Here is a 12307-nt window from a genome sequence, read left to right as displayed (position 1 = left end):
TTCTATTGTATTCACGAGTGTACAGTTGTTAAGAATCCAAATTTCTACCCTCAGGAAGCCTACATTCTAGTAAATAATAAACACTGGGATCCTGCTTTTACATGTAAGATCCTATATTTACTATCTGGGAAAACATGGTTCCATTTATATTATTCACTGAGCTTTTAACTTCTTAAAATATAAGCCTCATCTCAAAGTATCCCCAATTACTCTCCCTCCAACCTTTAATCAAACATATTCTGAGAAGCATTTCTCAAATCTTTCTTTGATGTTGCATCCATTGGAATTTTTTTGGTCCCAAGTGATGGAAACTAAATTTGAACTAGTTTAAGCCAAAAAGGTGATTTCTTGAAAAGAGAGGATGAATTAAAGCAGGGAAAAGCAGAGACATGCTGAACTTCCAAATGGCTGGACCTAGGGACGTAGACCCTACAAGAGAATCACTCTGCCTCTAACATCTTTCCCCGTGTGGCAGCTTTATTATTCACGTTGCAGTGTGGCCTACTCCACATGGCAGATATCATGCCTGCTCATGGCTCTGATGGTTTACATCTTGTAGCTTTAGCCGTCAGAGAGATGAGCCCAGTCTTCCCAGTTTTCTTGTCCAAAATTCCAGGAAAAGACTAATAGTTCCAGCTGATAGGAATTCTCTACTGGATCACTCAGTTTTGTAGTTACATTTCCTACAGAAATTATATGGCCAGGGGACTAATAGTACAATCCTAGAATCTCATAAGTACCCATCCTACATGATAAGACACGGAACCTCTAGAAGGCTGATTGTCATATCATGGGTACCTTTCTAGCAGGAGGCATGTATAATAACAGCTCTGAAAGCTAGAGAAATGAACAAACAATAGAGCCAGAAGAGGCCACATCTTATTCAGTCCACACAAAGTGTCCATTAGTAGAAATGAGCCAACAATACATTACCTCTTGCAAATTTGTTGAGTGTATTCAAAACAAACACATTAAAGTGGATTATTCACCATTTATGTGTCAGGGAAGTAATAATAATGTCTTTATTGCACATATTAATGTTCTTGAGTGCTTCCAAAGTACTGTGGAACTTCAAAACATTTTCCAGTTTCAGAGAATTAATTAGCTCCCCTGTGGAGCAGCTCACGAGCAATATTGCCATTTTGGAGATAGAATGATTGAAATGGAAAGGCAAGGGGTGTTGAATTATTCATCTTTTCATAAGCATGTATATGCACCCACTCCTTGCATGGCTAGGCTGACAGGAGTGGGGGCATAGACTGGAATAAAATCTCTGCTCTCAAGGAACTTTAGTCTCCTACTATAAGTCTACTAGGAGAGGTGAACTTGTCAATAGCTAGACCAAATGTGAATTAACACAAGGCCCAGATAAGATGGATAAACATGAGAAGCTAGGGGAAGTTATAAGATGGAGCTAGAAATAAAGTTAAATTGCAAAGGCCCATGAAAACCATCATAGGGAATTTGGTCTTTATTATGTGGAACCATCATTAAACTATATGCATATCTCCATAGACACACACAGAAATTATTATGAATTTATAAATAGCTGATGCTCCAATTCCTTTATTTTTATTAAACAATAAACCCATATCTACCATTTCTCCCAACCCCACCTCTGGCAACCACCAACCTGTTCAATGTATCTAAGAGTTTTTGGTTTTTTTCTTTTTTGTTTTCTTTCTCTAGATTCCATATAGAAGTGAAATCATACAATGTTTGTCTTTCTCTGTCTGTTGTATTTTACCTAGCATAATGCTCTCAAGGTCCATCTATGTTGTCACAAATGACAGGATTTCCTTCTTTTTTAAGGCTCAGTAATATTCTTAGTGTGTGTGTGTGTGTGTGTGTGTGTGTGTTTCTTTATCCATTCATCCATCAATAAGACACTTAGATTGTTTCCACATCTTGCCTATCATAAATAATGCTGCAATGAACACGAGGGTATAGATATATTTTTGAGATAGTGATTTTGTTTCCTTTGGGTAAATACCGAGAAGTAAAATTGGTGGATCATACAAGAGTTCTATCTTTAATTTCCTGATTAATCTCTATATTGTTTCCCATTGTGGGTGCACTAATGCACATTCCAAATGATCTTAGTAAATGGAAGAAGAATGGATCTATTTACCTAAATAATCCAAAGGATGAGTTAGTTTCACTGGTTTACTTTGCCCAGTGAATTCTGGATTAATATTTATAATATTGTATGAAGACTAGAATGTTTGTACGATAAACAACACTTAACTGTTCAGGTTTTCGTTATTCAGACAAGGTCTGATTCCTATCGGGGCTGTCTTTGTGAACCTGAAAGCCACGAAGCAAGAAAATCTATGAGAAACTATGGCGAAGTGCACATGGAGACACCATGTGGAAACTGAGGTCCTTGACTCTCAGCCCTTACGAACACCGATAGCTAGCAAAGACTGCCAAGCATGTGAGTGAGTCATTTGGGAAGTGAATCCTCTAGTTCTGAATCCAGTGGCCCTAAGCTGACACCAAGAGGGCCACAAGTGAGCCCTGTCCCTGAGCTTTGTCCAAATTCCAGATTCAGGCCAAGAAAAGATTGTTGATATTTTAAGCCAAGAAATTCTAGGGTAGTTTGTTATGAAGAATAGTTAACTAGAACATGTTCCACAAAGAATTCATGATATTAACATCCTCTTGCCTTGATCTCATGCATTTAAGGTGCCCCAACTATTCAGATTTCAGAAAATCAACTCAGGGGCTCAGAGAAATGCATTTTCATTTCTCTAGAGAGTTTCAGATGGAGAATACAATTCAAAATTCAAGGGATTTCCTTAATATGCAAAATTACTGGAATATATTGATTTTAAAACCATGCTTACCTATTTGTAAAGATAGCTAAACTGAAAACACGAGAAAATATATTTTCCTCCACATTTCTGTAACACGTACGACACACACAATAAATTTTACAAAGCTCCACCTCTGGCCCAGAGGGGCCACTGCTGTAGATGTGAAGGTCATTGAATCCCATGGCCCTTCAATGCTAGGCTTCCTTCTTAATTAACTAATCAAGTTGCAAACATAGCTTCTGATACCTCCTCTCTTCTCTTCCTCTTCTTATTCTTCTTCCTTTTTTTTTTTTTTAATAGGCTGTCAAGACAAGACAAGTCAGGGGAAGCAACCAATCAGCTCCTGGTATTAAACAGCATATTTTGCTGAGCTGGATTTGACTCCTGGTTGCTACAAAACAAATCTAAGTTTATATCAGAGGTGACAAACTCCATGCCCTGTCATTTATCCTTTTTATAGCATGGGTGACACCAATGGTCAGCAAGTCTTGTTGATGATCATGTGAATCAACTACAGCAGAAAGCATCCTAGTCTAGAGTTTTCCTGTGTCAATAGTTAGAAATCATTCTTTTTAATTAAAAGAAAACTAAATTAAAAACAAATTCTTCTGCTTTTGATTGCCCTATATTTTAAAAAAAGATACTCATAATTCCTGTATTTACAGGGATAGCCATTATTGATACTAGAATGTATATAACTCTAGACATGAGCCTTAATATATTCAGGTATTCACATTTATACACTTAGTGATTGCCAAGAGAAAAAGGCATTAAGATTTTACCATGTAGTAGGCACTGTACTGTTTCACAAATACTGCTTCATTTAAAACACGCCATGAAGTAAATTATCCCAACCAATTACATAGTTGAGGAATTGGAAGTTCAAGTCTAAGATCACATAGCTATCAAGTAGAAATGTCTAGCTCCAAACCTGCATCTGTTGACTACAGATATTAATTTTTATTACTGTATCTCTCGTCTTGTGCGTCTGATTTTTTTACATCTAAAATTGTAATTATCATTGTTGAAATATTCACTTATTTACTTATAACCATGGTTTAATGTCTAACCAATATTCCATTTACAGAGTTCCAAAATATTCACCATTCCTATCTCATTAGACATTTCAATTTGGTTTTGTTTATTTTCGATTTTTTATGAGAATAAACAACATTGCAATGAATATCCTTGTAGATAAATCTTACCGTACATCCTTATTTATTCCTAATGATGAATTTCTAGGAGTACAGTGCCATGCAAAAATTTTGTGCTTTCAAGAGTAACATCATGTTTCCCCTCAGAAAAATTACACCAAATTACATACCTTCCATCCATATGTACCTCTGTCTGGGTCCTAAAACTTCACTTAAAAAGCAAAACAAAACAAAACAAAATAAATAAACAAAACTTAAACCACAGAAAAACACAGCTTTTCCAATCACCGTATCATCTCAGAGACAGAAGATACCTTAGCAGTCATTTTTCTAATGTCCTACACATTATGGACCTCTTTGATAGAGCGTCCCTGATCTAGGGTATCTGTCCTACAATGCTTAGAAAGTGGCACAGAAAATAAAGAACAGTTTTAAATACCCCTAAACTTCACAGCACATTTTTCACCTCTCTGCAATGAAATGCTGCTAAAACTACTTTAAAATGTATCCACATGGAGAGCCTCATTGGAAATGAGGAGACTTTGACAGGCGTTCAACATACTTGACACAGGTCATGAGATGATAAAGATTTTTTGGTCATTCTCCACCTGGAATGAGTTTGCTCTAGGCGTTGGCAGCTGAGTATGTATCTCTTGTTCTATGCAGTTGTCCAACAGCATGGTTTCCCTTGTTTCTGGGAACTCAGCAAGCAGAGGTAGGCTGGTCAGTGGGAGAAGAAAAATGTCTAGAAACACAAATGAATTACATCCTTTTACGTTTCTAGGTCAAGGGGGCTGTGAGTAGAACTATATATGTGTCCTCCTCTGCCACAAACTTAAAATTCATCACACAAGTTCCTTTAATTCTGGAGACACTGAGATTTAGCTGTGTTTAAAGGAGGAAACAACCTGCAACTGGTTAAGCTTTCCTTGAGTACCCATTAGCTACAAAACAAGGCAGGATGTCGCAGTGGAATCCTAAAAGGGGGTTGGGGGGGGGGGGTAGGAGGTAATACAGGTGAGTGAGTAAAGCGGCAGAAATCTATAAAAAAAAAATCTCTAAGTATGTGAACTCTGCCAGCAATTGGCAAGTATGATGGTGGCAGCAAAGAGAAAGGGAAAAGTAATTCTGCCTGGAGTGAGGGGTTAGGTAAAAAGAAGGTGGCATTTGTAGATGCTGGAAGGCTTGTTCATCTGACCCAAACTGCTTGTTTGTTTGTGTATTCAATTATCTAGTTAGGTGCGGATCTGATGAATAATTTAAATCATGACATAAGAACTACTAAAAGCAGTAATTTGCTTTAATCTCAACAAACACACGCACACACACACACACACACACTTTCTTAGGGTCTCTATACACTACACACTCCATTTTGGCTGTACATTCCAAGTCATCCCTGCAATGGGAAGGCAAATCCAATTCTCCTAACACCTTCTGCTTTAGGAAACTGGACTGGTTGGGGGCGGGGATCAGGGGCCCCCGACTCGTCCCCCAAACTCTGGGCTTCAGGAACTGCAGGGGATCGTTCTGATATTCGGCCACAGAGCGTTCAGGGGGGACACCCACTTACTCATCCTACCCCCAGCGCCTAGTACGGTGCTTGGCACCGGGCCGGCAGTCATCTGTCAAGTACCTTTTAGGCATCCGCCTTTTCCCCCTTAGAGGACAGGCAACCCATCACCCTGTCGCGCTTCCGCTACCAGTTTTATCCAGCTCGGATCTCAGTAGTTAGAAAAACAGGAGAAAGAACGGGGCCGTAGCTTCCCGGGAGCGGAGCTGAGCCCCGGGGGCGGGGCGGGGTGCTCGGAGGCGGCCGGGCCCTGCTCCCGCCCCAGCTCCTCTCCCGCGGCAGCCGTCCCGCCCCCGCCCCCCCCCGGTTCGGACCCTCCACGCGGGAGGCGAGCGGGCAGCGCGGGCGCGGCGGGGCCCCCACTGTCACGTTCGTTCGCTGCTGCTTCCCCAGCCCCTGCCTCCTCGCCCCTCCTCCCCTCCTCCCTCACCCCAGCCGGGCTTCGGAGGCGATTCCCCTCTAGTGACTGAGACGATCGCATCTGGGCGAGCGGCGCTTCGCCTCCCTCGCGTCTTTGTCTCCTCCTCCTGCGAGGCTCTGGGGCCGCGCGCAGGGTCTGCAGCAGCCGCCGCAGCCGCCGGAGCCCAGCGGGGCTCTGCACGGCCGCCCGGGGCCGCACCCTCGCTCGGCGGAGGCGCCGGAGGACGCCGGCGAGCCCCCGCGAGCCCCGCGAGCCCCGCGAGCCCCGCGAGCCAGCCCCGCACCGCCCGCGTCCCGCGCTCCGCCGCCGCCGCCGCCGCGACCCGGCACCAGCCCTCCCGGCCGGGGGTTGGGGTGGGCGGCCCGGCCCGCCGCGGGGTGGGGAGCGCGGCCGCCGCAGTTCTGGCAGCGCACACCCCAGGCAGACGCATCCAACGCCGCCTCCCTGCGCCAGGAGGATGGAGCAGCCACCCCGGCCCGGGACTGGCGCAAGGTAAGGTGCAGCCGCCTGTTGCTTTTCGCAGAGCGCGGTGTCGTCCCTCTGCCCGGGTGCCTAGGCCGCCCCTTCCGTAGCAAGTAGAGGGGAACTATCACCCCAGGTCAGAGCCGTGCCCAAGCCCCCGGTCCCCTGGGCGCAGACCCTGGAAGAGACCTCTCCTGGCGAGTGGGAGTCGACCCCTCCGTCCGCGTGCAGCCGGCTGCCATGCAATAGTCTGCAAACTTTTGTGCCCCCCTCCCTGCGCGGTGCTCACCTCGTGCCGAGCAAGTTGCACGTCTAGTTCTCGCGGGCGCCCTTCCCCCAGTCTACCCCACTACCACCCCCTGACGTTTGCATCTGCCCATTTCTCTCTCGGTGTTCTTGCTAGTCGACTTTTCCACTCCCTGCAGCTCCCGCTGGAGAGGCGAGGCTTTGGGACCCAGCAATGCTTATCCTGCCCGTGGGGGCTGGAGAGGAGCGGAGAGAATGAAATAGGAGGGGTGGGACGTTTTGGGGTGGGGAGGCTGCGGCTGGCCTTGGGGCTCTGTCTAGCACGGCGGGAGTCGGTCCACCCTTGCGAATGCCACCCCCAACTCGGTAATGAAACCCTTGGAGTGGCTTGCGGCTGTGTGCCGCGGGAACGGCAAGTGCAGATCCGGGTGGGTGAAGTAAGTCATTCGGGGAGGGAAATGTTGCTGGAGGGGTGGGGGAGGAAACCGAGGGTCGGGGGTACACCTGGTTGAAAGGGTACCAACGGGCTCTGCTTTTAAAGTGGGCGAGGGGCCAACCCTGAGCCGTCACCTGACGTGGAGGAAAAGGGATTTGAGCCCCGGGGGCTCTGGCCCGGGTGTGTAAATACAGACGGGGGAGGGGCTGGGCACCTGGGGAGGCGCAGAGAGGCAGAATGGAGCCCAGGAATGCCAGCGCCCGCGGGGGACTGGGGAAGGCCGGCTCCGGGTGCCTGGGATGGGGCGATCTTCCTTCCTCTCCAGGAGAAACAAACCTCCCGGCCAGATTCTGAATGCGTTAGCATCTTAGGCGGTGACTGAGTGGTCGGCTCCTGGACCAGGGATGCCTTCCCCGGCTCTAAGAGGACCTTAGTCCCCTCTTTCTCCCGCACCCACTTATACACCCTTCGATCTCCGCAGCCAGGTCGGTAGACCCACGCCCACCTTCCCTGCCGGGCGCTCGAGAATCAGAGGTCTGCACAGCCGCAGGGTGGGAAGGGGATTCCTGGCCCCCCGGGGAGGCGTGCGCTAGGTAGGGGGGAGTCCCCAGCGCCCCGCGAGTAGGCAGGGGTTCGAACCGTTTGGAGGAGAGCACAGGGGCGGAGGCTGCCGCGGGAGCCACCTTCCTCCCCCACCCCCCGCCCCTCCGCCAATCGCACCTGGGCGGAGCGAGGGAGTGGGGGAGCCCCACGCTGCTCCCGCAGGCTCCAGGAGCGCAGAGCCGGCGGGCGTGCGGAGCAGGGCGAGGGGGTGTGGGCATCAGGTGAGGGGAGACTTGGCTTCAAGGCCCGGGGCCCCCTGGGCAGCGGTGGGTCTGTCCGCGTTCTGCCCCTAGAGAGATCCTTCTGGTTGTTCCAGACGCTTTGCGGGATGCAGGAAGGCGAGGTTCTCTGCTCCTTTGCACCCCAGCAATCCGGAAGGCAAGACCGCCTGCGGGAGGGGGCCTAGACTGCTGTGGCAAAGAACGGGCGGCCCCCGGGCTCTGGCGTCCAGGTGGGGAGCACACAGGGCCACCGAAGGCCCGGAAGCACCTCTTTTAACCCTTTCCTCTCGGAAGAGGTGCACGCCCCTCTCCCTGCAGCGCCTTTGGCTGGGAGTCCGGTCCCGGTTCCCACTGGCCCACAGGAGAATTTGGAGGTTGCGTGGGTCTGGAGCAGTTTCAAGCCCCTGGCCCTGCCTGCTCCGGCCTCCCACGTGCAGGCTTTTTGGGGCACAGCCGTCTCTGCGGGTTGCCCTGTATAAGTCTGCTGCTCTTCCGTAACCAGCTGGCAGAAAGCAGAGCTCAGCGCAGTCCCCTTTCCTGGGCCCCACGCCTGGGCCAGACCCTTCCGGAAGAGACCGTGGACTCTTCAGGGCTCCGGGGAGGAATCCTGAGGTCGGTCCCTCCCATCCTGGGGCACCCCTGGAGCAGCGAGCTCCCAGATCCCCAAGGAGCGGGAACGGGGATTCCCTCAGCGCAGACTCCGGGTGCAGCTCCTGAGCACAAAGGCCACACCCTCACAGGCCAGGCGACGTGGGGATAGAGCGTGGGCTCCTGCCGAACTACCTGGACACCTGAGGTAGGATCCCAGAATTAAGTCCTTCGCCCCGGGAAGAGTTAGCTTCCAACACCCTTGGGCCCATTTCCTTCTGGATGCTTATTACCTAGGTTTGTGCTCAGGCCACTTCCCTTTGCATGTAGAAACAGGTTGGAACATGTCCCCGGGGAACTCTTGAAGGAAGACTTCAAATCCACACCAGAGTTTCCCTCCCACCATTGCTGAGCTCTGGGGGGAAACAGGTAGTAATAATAATCAGCCCTCATATTTATTGGACTCTTACTCTGTGCCAGGCAAGCACTCTTCTTGATATTTCGTGTGAACTGTTTTAGTTTTACTCTTCACAACCACCTTGGACGACTAAGTTATTGTTTCCCCCATTTTATGGGTAAGAAAACTAAGCCATGGGGAAATGAAGTTATTGGCTCTTTGTCATCCAGCAGTAAGTGGTGAAGCTAGGTAGTTCTTGTGGGTGGAGAACACTGTGTGTGCTCCCAGCTCCCAGCCCTATTTGGCGGTAAAGACCTTTTGTCCACAAGAAAGTATGGGTGAGGGTGAGGTGAGGTGAGCCCTTTACTCCAAATCCTAGAAACATGCTATATACGTGACAGTCCTTGCTATGGTCCTGGGAAACTGAAGGTGCATATCGCCCCTCTGAGAAGTCTGTTGAGGTGCATCTGGGTAGGATGAGATCTTGGTTTTGGAATTAAATTCAGGAAACTGGCTGCTGTCAATGGACTTCTTTTCTGGACCTTTTGGTAGACATTCCTTTTTAAAATATGAGGAGAAATGGCAAGGAGGGAATTCAAAGGTGAGCAGAGATTCTATAGTCACAAACTACACAAGCTGTATTTTGCGAATGAGTCCCTTCCTAGTGATTGAAATACAGAATATTAGAGCTAAAGGGATCTCAGATAGCACTGGTCCCAATCCAGAGGCAGGGAAGATACTGGGCCATGCGCTCTAGGCTCAATGTGAGGTTCCTAGCATAGCTAGTACTAGAAGCACTGTCTTCTGACTCTTAGTCAAAAGAAAGTATGTTGGTGCATAAATAGATTGTGTCGTCTGCTATTGTTTTACAGCCTCTTAAAATCAATTAGGGAAAAACTGTTTATCAAAAAACTTCAGGTTTTCATAAATGCCTCAATCGGCATAACGAGGAAAAGTATCCTATAACGGATAAATCAGCACAAATGTGCCTCACTTGCAAAAAATTGCAACCCAGTACTTATACACCTTCAGATCAACAAGATCTAACTAACCATGCAGACCTTTAGATGACTCTAAATAAAATTAAATGGGATTTTCAATCATTTTAGCGGTCTTTTTGTCAGGTTGAGTAGCTCTGTCTGGCTTCACCCCCCAAGTATTCCGGAAGATAAGAGAAATCCTCTTGAATACAGTGAAATGATTTGATATTATTTCTTCTGGATTTCTGACCCTTGGGTCCAACCTAGCTGATGCAAATCTGAGGCAAAGCAGTATATTTCCTGTGCACATACTTGGGACTCAGAAAGGGGAAAATAGTTATTTGCCACTTTCTCACCCACTGAGCCCCTATAACAAAGGGACCTTCTCCAGCAGGTTAGGGATTCCATATACCCCTAGGCATTCTTGTAGGACAGAATTCTGGTTTCTAAGAACATCCCATGTCTTTTAGCTGAAGCTATAGTATCAGGATGTCCTGCCCCCAGAGACAAATCAAGAAAAAGTCAGCTGGAGTAAACAGAGAGGGGGACTGGGAAAAGCCTGTTTCTTAGAATCACATGAGGGGTAAGAATTATAGGCAGACAGATGGTAGAAACTTGGTGCCTTTTATGTTGCCTGGAGTAGGATTTCCATCCCTGATGTTGTGACAAGCCAGGACAGAAGCCCTCAGGCAGTAGCTGGGGGTGGAGGAAGGAAAGATGAGGGTGGGGAAACAGTGCTATCAAGAACCTGGGGTAGGGATCCATGGAGGCTTGGCTGAGAAAGGGCTTAGGGGTGACAGGAATGGCCATGGTTAGCCTACACTAAGAGATACTCTTCCCCCTTCCCTGCCTCCCCACCACCTCAGTTTGGCCATATGAGTTGGGTTGACTGATCTAAACCCCAGAGTCCCCAGTTATCTCAAGGGAAGCATTCACTTTCTAGAGAATTTATTAGAAATAAATATTGTTTTATGTAAGCCAGAAAAAAAATACACAGTTACCCTAATCTTCAGGGAGAACTATGAAAAAATCAAATTATCCCAGAAGAGTAACCTTCTGAAGGTAAGGATGCCGGTTTAGTTAGATTATAGCAATGTGAGAGCAAAAAAAGATGTAACACTGAAATCAAGTATGACAAAATCCAAAAGAAAGAGTCTCTCCTTGAGGGACCACAGAAAGAAGAATCCTTTTTGATCTGGGCAGACATCCTGGTTCCCAACTCCTAGCTTTTCAGGGACAATAGGAGACTTACCTGGAGCCTCACCCTGTTTATGTGGTGGGCATGGTGGGCATCCTCTCTACCTATTTTGCTGTGGCTCCTAGGTGGTATAGTGTTAAAGGGCCCACACAGCATTTCTGCTGGGACAATTCTTTTTGCATGTATTTATCTTAAACCATATAAACTGATATCAGTTTGTTGGCAGAATAATGATTCCTGTTAAACAGCATGTTCTGGGGAAAAGGTTATGAAAAAAATGAAGCCCTTTGTTCAGAATACAATGAGTAAACGCATTTATGCAATACATAGCATGAATTAAACTTCTCAGTTTGGGTTAGATATTTTGGTTAGAAAACAAAAACATAAGCAAGGACCAGAGCATCTGAACTTGACCTACTTTTAGTAGCAAGAGAAGCCACATAAGTTTCTGTGGAGTTTGAAGAAGATGTTGGCAGGGGGAAAAAAAAGAATCAATAGAACCTGAGAAGCTTTACTAACCTCATCAATTTTGTTTTAAATAAATATCTAATATCTTAATTCATGTTTAAATTTGAATACTCCATATGATCAATAAATTTAATATTTTAACTGCAGATTGTGACTTTGATGAGCTTTATTCTACAAGTGGCTGGGAACCATGATGGAAGCTCTTATAGTCTGACATACATATTAGTATATAACTATACATGTTACATAAAAAGCCAGTGAATTAATACCTTGCAACATGACCTATGAAATGGCCATTGTATGTGAGAATGAAGTCTGAGGTCTTCTCAAGAGCTAGCAGGCTTGGAATGCATTATTTTCTCAAAGGAGATGAGTTTATCATAAAGGCTATATAATTCATTTAAAATAAACAAATGAACAAATATTGAAAAGAACCACCCAGATCAGTGAGATTTATAAAGTTTGTGGTTTCAATTTATCCTGAGTTCTCTGAGCTGATTTTTATGTTAACTATCCAATGCAAGTATCACTATACTTTCAGACAGCTTTTTTTTAAAAAAGACCTGTGCCTTTTCTTAGAAGTCAGAAACAAATACAAAAAAAAATAAAATATTGTGAGCCATGATCAGACACAGAATAATACCTGACAAAGCTAAGTATGTTTTCAAATGCAGATTAGTTTCTTTCTCTTTTCTTTCACTCTTCCCTTTTTTCCTTTCTTCCTTTCTCTTGTAGGCCATT

At 46.4% G+C, this 12307-nt stretch overlaps 1 protein-coding gene and 1 long non-coding RNA gene across 8 annotated transcripts in view; one reads left to right on the top strand and one right to left on the bottom strand.

The window, feature by feature from the left end:
* Positions 1-6904, bottom strand: part of LOC140594452 (uncharacterized) — a 54896-nt gene extending 47992 nt beyond the window's left edge. The window contains exon 1 of one of the 2 annotated variants that reach the window (XR_011995249.1): positions 6719-6904. This is a non-coding gene — a long non-coding RNA (uncharacterized lncRNA). The remainder of the gene's footprint in view (positions 1-6718) is intronic. The other variant, XR_011995248.1, reaches the window with a different exon arrangement.
* The window catches only part of LRRC3B (leucine rich repeat containing 3B), an 85143-nt gene continuing 78996 nt past the window's right edge, over positions 6161-12307 (top strand). Inside the window, exon 1 of one of the 6 annotated variants that reach the window (XM_026006387.2) lies at positions 6161-6459. The gene's annotated coding sequence lies outside the window, so the exon portion shown is untranslated. Of the gene's footprint in view, positions 6460-6852; positions 7113-7823; positions 8732-12307 lie in introns of those variants that run through there. The other 5 variants (XM_026006388.2, XM_072726682.1, XM_026006391.2 and 2 more) reach the window with 5 other exon arrangements.

Source organism: Vulpes vulpes, chromosome 11 (genome assembly GCF_048418805.1).
Source record: "Vulpes vulpes isolate BD-2025 chromosome 11, VulVul3, whole genome shotgun sequence".
NCBI lineage: Eukaryota > Metazoa > Chordata > Mammalia > Carnivora > Canidae > Vulpes > Vulpes vulpes.
This window is presented reverse-complemented; position numbering and strand designations above follow the sequence as displayed.